We start from the raw sequence: 7,813 nt of genomic DNA on the forward strand, positions 1-7,813 counted from the left end.
ATTAATTGGGTTGCTTATTAATATGCCCGAATTAATTAATTGGATTAATTAATTTATGAACCAAATTTAATTAATTGGATTAATTAAATGTTGGATTGGATTAAGTTAAGAAACGGGCAAAGTCTGCTTTGATTTATAATAGTAGGTTGCTGGGGTTTGGAAAAATCAAGAGAATACAACTCATATTCTTGATAATACAAGAAAAGTAAAAATCCTAGTTTTCTCAATCTTATTCTCTATGTGGATTTTCATTGGAAGCTGGATAATGAGATTGTTGTGGATTGCAGATCGTAATTGTTAGAGTTTAAAAAAAGTAAATAAGTTTGCAAAATTCAATAAAGATATATTTTTGTTGAGAATTCAACCTGCTGACCATACTTGCTGTTAATTGTGCTTCTAAAATTGAAGAAAACGTGTTTACAAAATAACAACTTCTTTAGTGGAGACTTTCATCCAGATTTCGACACTTGGCATCATGATGTCCATCATATCAGAATCTATTGACTTACAATATATAAATCTGATACAATTCTGAATGGGGATGGCACCATCAATTTTTTGAGAGATTAATTCATTTTTGAAATCCAATCTCTACTCTCTCTTTCTTCCCTGCGAAAAGACCTTCTTCTTGGTGATTTAGGATCTTTTATTTTGGATATTTTGGAGAGAAAAATTCTAGGTTTTTGGGTTAGATTGCTGACCGCTTTCTTCCTGTGTGGAGACTCCATTTTTGGTGATTTTCAGATTTGCGAGAGAGACTTTATTCTTGTATTTTACTGCCTGATTATTGGGGCTTTATAGTGCAATCGAGATTTATCCATTTTAATGGACACTCAATATGGGAATAAACATTAGAAGGGGTTTCCAAACCTCTGGGGCTTCGGTTGAAAAAATATTGTGTTCATTTTACAATTTTCTACACTTTATTTTACTGTTTGTTTTGTTTGGTTTAAATCTTGATTAATTCTTAGACGCTCCTCGAATTTTCAGTGGTATCAGAGCAATTTTGGACTATTGGAGCGTCTCTGATTCCTGTGAATTGACTGGATTCTGAAATTTTCCTTCAAACTGCAGTAAACATTGGCTGGTGGAAATTGAGTTTTATCAAACTCGTTTGGTGAGATCTTTCTTGCATTCTGTAATTAGTTTTTACAGTAGAGTCTATAGGAATTGATATCTCTGTTCTTTGTGATCCTGCCTCTTATACTTAGTGTTAAGTGTTTACTGTTTGTGAAAATTGTATAAGTGCATTGGTCATTGGCCCCTGATCCCCTAGTTTGCCTGCAGTATTTTTATTGTGTGTCCCTATGTGTTCTTAAAATCAAACTTGTGTACTGTGAACTTTCTTAGTGAATCTTGTCATGGCTACTACTAAGTTTGAATTGAGCATGTTTAATAGGAAGGGGGACTTTAATATGTGGAGCCAGAAAATGAGGACTATCTTGATGCAAATGAAATGTGTTAAAGCCCTAGATAATTCATGGCCTGCTGAGATGTCTGTTGCTAAAAGAACTGAGTTAGAAGAAATAGCGTGGAGTACTATTTTCTTGTAACTTTTGGACAATGTGATCAGGTGTATAGGTGAAACTAAAACTGCTGAAGAATTGTGGACCAAATTGAAAGCTCAATATGAGCCAAAAATTATTCCATACAAATGTTTTTTGCTAAAACAATTCTTTTCTTTCAAAATGGACCCTTCGGTTGACTTGGATGAAAACTTGGACAAATTTACGAAATTGACCTAGGACCTTGCCAATTGTGATGAGAAATTATCTGAAGATCAGCTGGTTGTGGTCTTGTTAAACTCCATTAGTGATAGGCATAGAGACTTAAAGAATACCTTGGAATATGGAAGAGATAAGCTTACCACCGATATCATCATAAATTCCTTGAGAAATATGGTTCTTGAATTAAAATCAGACTCTATCAACCATCAAAGGGGAGAAAATATTTTTTTAAAAGGAAAAAATGTTGGTAAATCTAATTTTCATTCAAAATTTCAAAATGACCCTAAGAAAAGAAACAATGACAAAATGAAATCCAAAACTAGGGCAAATGGAAAGAAATGTTTTTATTGTGGTAAGTTGGGTCACTTTGCAGGGATTGTTACAAAAAGCAAAATGATTTGAAAGGAAAGAAGCTAAGTGAAGGTAATGCTGTTATGTCCTATGACAAGAAACAAATTGATAATGGCCTGGTTCTTGTAAATGTTTGATTCAGGTTGCTCTTTCCACATGTGCCCTAATAAAACTATTTTTTCGATTTTGAACAAACAAAAGGAGGTCAAGTTATCATTGGAAACAACATGACCTGCAAAGTAAAAGGTATTGAAACAATAAAATTGCTTTTGGAAAATGGCAGAATTTTATTATTAAAAGATGCCGGATTTGTTCCTAAATTAGAAAGAAGCCTTGTGTCTCTAGGAATGCTGGATGACATGGAGTTTGACATAAAAGTGGGTCAAGGACATATTAAAATCTTTTGGGGTAGTGATTTGATCACAGAGACATGGTTTATACTTTCTAAATGCAAAACCTTTATTGAGTCTTTCAGCAACTGTTTTAGATGATGAATTTAATCTTGCAAAATTGTGGCATTGTAGACTTGGTCACATTGGAGTAAAAGGTTTAAAGGCTTTACAAAATAAAGGTTTATTTGGAAAATCAAATATTGGTGAATTGGCTAAACGTGAACAATGTTTGATTGGAAAGCAAGTTAAATTACCTTTTCCCACTAGTACTCATAAATCAAAACAAATTCTAGAATACTTACATGCTGATTTGTGGGGTCCTGCATCCACCCCTACATTGTCTGGTTACAAGTATTATTTGCTTATTATTGATGATTTCTCAAGAAAAATTTAGGTATTTCTTTTGAAAACTAAAGATGAAACATTTACTACATTTAAAGATTGGAAAACCCAAATTGAAAATTAAAACTTTGAGAACGGACAATGGACTAGAATTTTGCAATTGTAAGTTTAATGATTTTTGCAAGTTGCATGGCATCTTAAGACATAGGACTGTAACATACACACACCCAGCAAAATGGCATTGCAGAAAGAATGAATAGGATTTTGTTGAATAAAGTTAGATGCATGTTTTTAAATTTGGGCTTGCCCAAATTATTTTGGGGTGAAGCTGTTAAAACTGCTGCATATTTGATTAATAGAAGCCCTACAAGTGCTTCAAATTTTGATGTGCCTGAATTTGTGTGGACACAAAAGCCTGTGATTTATTCTTATTTGAAAACATTTGGTTGTGCTGTATATGCTCGTCAAAACATAGGTAAACTTGAACTTAGATCACTTAAATGTGTGTTTTTAGGCTGTGCTGAAAATGTTAAAGGTTACAGTTTGTGGGTTTATGGGGAAAAAGTTTACAGGGTTATCATAAGAAAGGATGTGGTCTTTAAGGAGTCATGTATGCAATGTTTGGAAGGGAAAAAGGGGAAATTTGACTGAAAATGATGTCCAAATAGAGGTGGAGCCTATTAAAATAGATAATACCAGTTCTGTCCCCTTAGAAACAGCAACTAATGAGGCTGACCAGAATGAAAATGAGCCTGATTTGGTCGAACCTTATTTATGTGATGAATAAATATACTTCTAGATGAATACCAGCTCACTAAAGATAGGGATAGGAGGCAAATTAGACCACCGGCTAGGTTCAATAGTGATGAATTTGTGTTTTTGTTCACTTACCAAGAAGAAATTGAATATGAACCTAGTTCCTATCATTAAGCCTTGAAATCTAAAGATTCTAAGCGGTGGTTGAGTGCTATGGAAGAAGAAATCTCTTCCTTATATAAGAATGAAACTTGGCAATTGGTTGACAAACCAAAGGATAAGGAATTAGTTGATTGCAAGTGGGTTTATAAAATAAAGGAAGGGAAAGGTGGCACTAATAATGTTAGATACAAAGATAGACTAGTTGCCAAGGGTTTCACACAAAAAGAGGGTGTGGGCTATGATGAGATTTTTCCTCCGTGGTTAAATATACAACTATAAGATGTATTCTTGCTTTAGTTGTGCAATTTAAATGGAAATCAACTAAATGTAAAAAATGCATTCTTGTATGGTGAATGGAATAAATGATCTACATGAGACAACCTCTAGGATTTATTAAGGGAAATCCTGAAAAAACTATGTGTTTGTTGAAAAAATCATTATATGGCCTAAAACAAGCTCCAAGACAATGGTATAAAAGATTTGATTCATTTGTCTTGAAACTTGGGTTTATTAAAAGTAATTATGATACATGTCTTTATTGTAAAGGAAGTGAAGGTAAAGATTCATTGTATCTTGTGCTTTATGTTGATGATATGCTTCTTGCTAGTGCCAATAAATTTGAAATTGATGATATCAAACATAAATTAAAATCAAAATTTGATATGAAGTATCTTGGTCCTGCTAAGAAAATACTTGGCATGCAAATTATTAGAGATGAGAAATCTGATTGCTTGTTCTTATATCAACAAGATTATGTGAATAAGATCTTAAAGAGGTTTAATATGTTTGATTGTAAACCTATGACTTTACCCCTTACTAATCACTTTATATTAACATCTGATTCGTGTCCTAAAACTGAAGATGAACTTGAAAGAATGTCTAAAATTCCTTATGCTAATGCTACTGGTTCAGTCATGTACTTAATGATTTTCACCATACCTGATTTGGTTTTTAGTATTAGTGTTTTGAGTAGATTTATTGGAAATCCTAGTGAAATTCATTGGGAAGCATTGAAGTGGTTACTGAGATACTTAAACTGTTCATCTAACTTGGGTTTGATGTTTAAAATGGACAAAGATGGGGTAATTTTAAAAGGTTATACAGATTTTGATTTTGCTGGAAATAGAGACAATAGACTTCATCTTATTTTTACACTTTGTGTAGTACTATGATAAGTTGAAAATCTCAGTTACAAAAAATTGTTGCTCTATCTTCCACGAAGGCTAAATATATTGCTGCCACTAATGCCATTAAAGAAGGCATATAGCTGCATGGTTTGTTGAATGAACTTGGTTTTATAGACATTAATCCAATACTATATTCTTACAATCAAAGTGCAATCCATTTAAGTAAGAATCTCATGTTCCATGATAGAACTAAGCATGTTGATGTAAAATATCGCTTTATAAGGGATATTACATCAAAAGGATTGCTGAAAATAAATAAAATTCCTCCTTTGTATAATTCATCATATATGGGAACTAATGTGATACCTTTAAATAAGTTTCAAAACTATTTAAAGATGTTATCTATTGATTCTTTTCATTGATTATACAGATACTTGGAGCAAATGACATTATAAATGTTGGTGAAACTCGTAGGTGCACTATAGCCTTAAATTTTGGAAGCAAGGTGGAGATTGTTGAGAATTCAACCTGCTGACCGTTCTTTACTATTAATTGTGCTTCCAAAATTGAAGAAAACGTGTTTACAAAATAACAACTTCTTTAGTGGAGACTTTCATCCAAATTTCGACACCTGGCATCATGATGTCCATCAGATCAGAATCTATTGACTTGCAATATATAAATCTGGTGCGATTCTGACTGGGGATGACAGCATCAATTTTTTGAGAGATTAATTCATTTTTGAAGTCCGATCTCTGCTCTCTCTTTCTTCCCTGTGAAAAAGACCACCTTTTTGGTGATTTATGGTCTTTTATTTTGGGGAGAAATTTTCTATGTTTTTGGGTCAGATTGCTGACCGTTTTCTTCCTGTGTAGAGACTCTATTTTTTGGTGATTTTCAGATTTGCGAGAGAGACTTTATTCTTGTATTTTACTGCCTGATTATTGGGGTTTTATAGTGCAATCGAGCTTTATCCATTTTAATGGATGCTCAACAAGGGAAGGCATTAGAAGTGGTCCCCGAACCTCTGGGGTTTCGGCCGAAAAAATCTTGTGCTCATTTTACAATTTTCTGCACCTTATTTTACTATTTGTTGTGTTTGGTTTAAATCTTGATTAATTCTTGGACGCTCCTCGACTTTTCAATTTTCTATCATTGTTTCTATCTAAGTATAAAGTAGATTATTGGCAAGAATTGAAATTTTGTTTAAATTTCACAGTACATGATTAAGTAAATTCTCAATAGAAGTACCAATACACATGGCTACCTATGCCCCCCACCTAGATTGGACATCGAGATGGTATCAACTTTGAGCTATATTGGGGTCCGTATATAGGACTTTACAGGAAAGCACCAGTGCAATTAGGCAACTGCAAGATGGACAAGACACCTTCGTGATTACCCTCTGCAATATAGATGAGCGGCAGCATTGCTATCGCGAGAAATTATTGATACTCATGGGACGCCTCAATGATTACCATGACGTCCCATATGTTACTGATGATGGCAACCAGATAGTAGCTCCACTCCACAGAGAGTAGTAAACTCTTATTTTATTTTTATTGCTTACATTGAGGAGAATTGTAATTGAAGTTTAGGAGGTATGGTTTGTAATATCGTATTGTGTTATGTTTGATTGCGAGTGATTGTTTTTATTTTCATTTCCAATTATGCTACCAAAAAAATAAAATAAAAATAAAATAAATAAAAATAAAAAATTGACATAACATAAAGAGGCTTCTTGTTCACTTTAGAGAACAAAAAGGATGGACCACGTACATTCCGCCTGGATTGGGCGATTTTCATGCTAAAATTTTATTTTTTTTCTTGATTTTTTATCATTTTCATCGGAAAGCTCCCGAGGCATCTAAAAAACTATAAACGGACATCGTTTAGGTCATAAAAAAAAATTACTCTCAACCCAAGATTTAGAGAGAAACTAAGGGAGAAGAAAATAAGAGAGAGATCAAGAAATTAGAGTTTGAAGATTGGATAGGGAAAAAGAAGATTGCATGCTCTTAGAACAAGATTATCCACTTTTCTTCGTCCTTCCTTTTAAATTCAATAATGCGGCTAATCAGTCATTAAGGAATACTATAGGACAGGTTCGGTATTTGATTCCTTTTTGTATTTTTCTTTTAGTTGGGATGAACAATTTAACCTAGTCACGACTTTTGAATCAATTCTCTAGATTCTTATACTTAATTATCTTACATGTTGATTTTACTTGTTTTTTTAATACTTCGAAGTAGTTGGCCACAGGGGCGGAGCCAGCACCTGGCGAGGGGGCACGGCCGTGCGTGTTGGCTCCACAAGAGTCTTCAACAGCCATCGGGCACCACTTCCAGACTTCCATTTGCAGAGCCGCGGGGGAAGAAGGGAGCCGGGAGGAAGATGATGAAATTTTGAAATTGGGTCTTCTTTCTTTTTTAAGTTTAGGCCTTTTTGTTTGGGCTAATGAGTTGGGCCTCCTTTTTTTTTCTAAATATTAGACCCAATCCAGGGATAACTCCCCATTACCTACCCATGACACGGCCATTCCAATTCCTATTGGAGACAATTAGACAAATCGTAGCTAACCCTTTAGTTCTCCTTCTCCCTGCTGGCTACTGTAGGCGATTTGCAAAGTGAAGAGACAACTCAAATTTGCTGATTGTTGATAGAAGATGAGTCACTGCCGACGCCAATTTTTTCAAATTCCAATTTTCGGTCTACGACTCCAGCTGTGTCTGTAAGCGCCTTTCTTTCCTTTTCTGTTTTTTTCCCCGATTGTTGTTCTGTGTTCTTAGTTAATTTTGTCATCTTTGTTCACATTTCACATTAACTGATCAACAGATAGTTCATTTATTTATTTATTATTTATGATTATGATTTATAATTTATAGATCTTGATCTATGTTTTAAGAATAATGCTTGTGGCTCACCGAGGTGTCCAAAATGGACACCTGGTGCCTTG

General features: G+C 34.0%; 1 long non-coding RNA gene across 1 annotated transcript; it reads left to right on the forward strand.

The window, feature by feature from the left end:
• The first annotated feature begins 557 nt into the window (after window positions 1–557).
• On the forward strand, window positions 558–5,984 carry LOC111388185. Its single transcript, XR_002701518.1, has 2 exons — window positions 558–1,117; window positions 5,288–5,984. It is a non-coding gene; the product is annotated as an uncharacterized LOC111388185 (long non-coding RNA).
• The last annotated feature ends 1,829 nt before the right edge of the window (window positions 5,985–7,813 follow it).

Source organism: Olea europaea, unplaced genomic scaffold, assembly GCF_002742605.1.
Source record: "Olea europaea var. sylvestris unplaced genomic scaffold, O_europaea_v1 scaffold464, whole genome shotgun sequence".
Classification (NCBI taxonomy): domain Eukaryota; kingdom Viridiplantae; phylum Streptophyta; class Magnoliopsida; order Lamiales; family Oleaceae; genus Olea; species Olea europaea.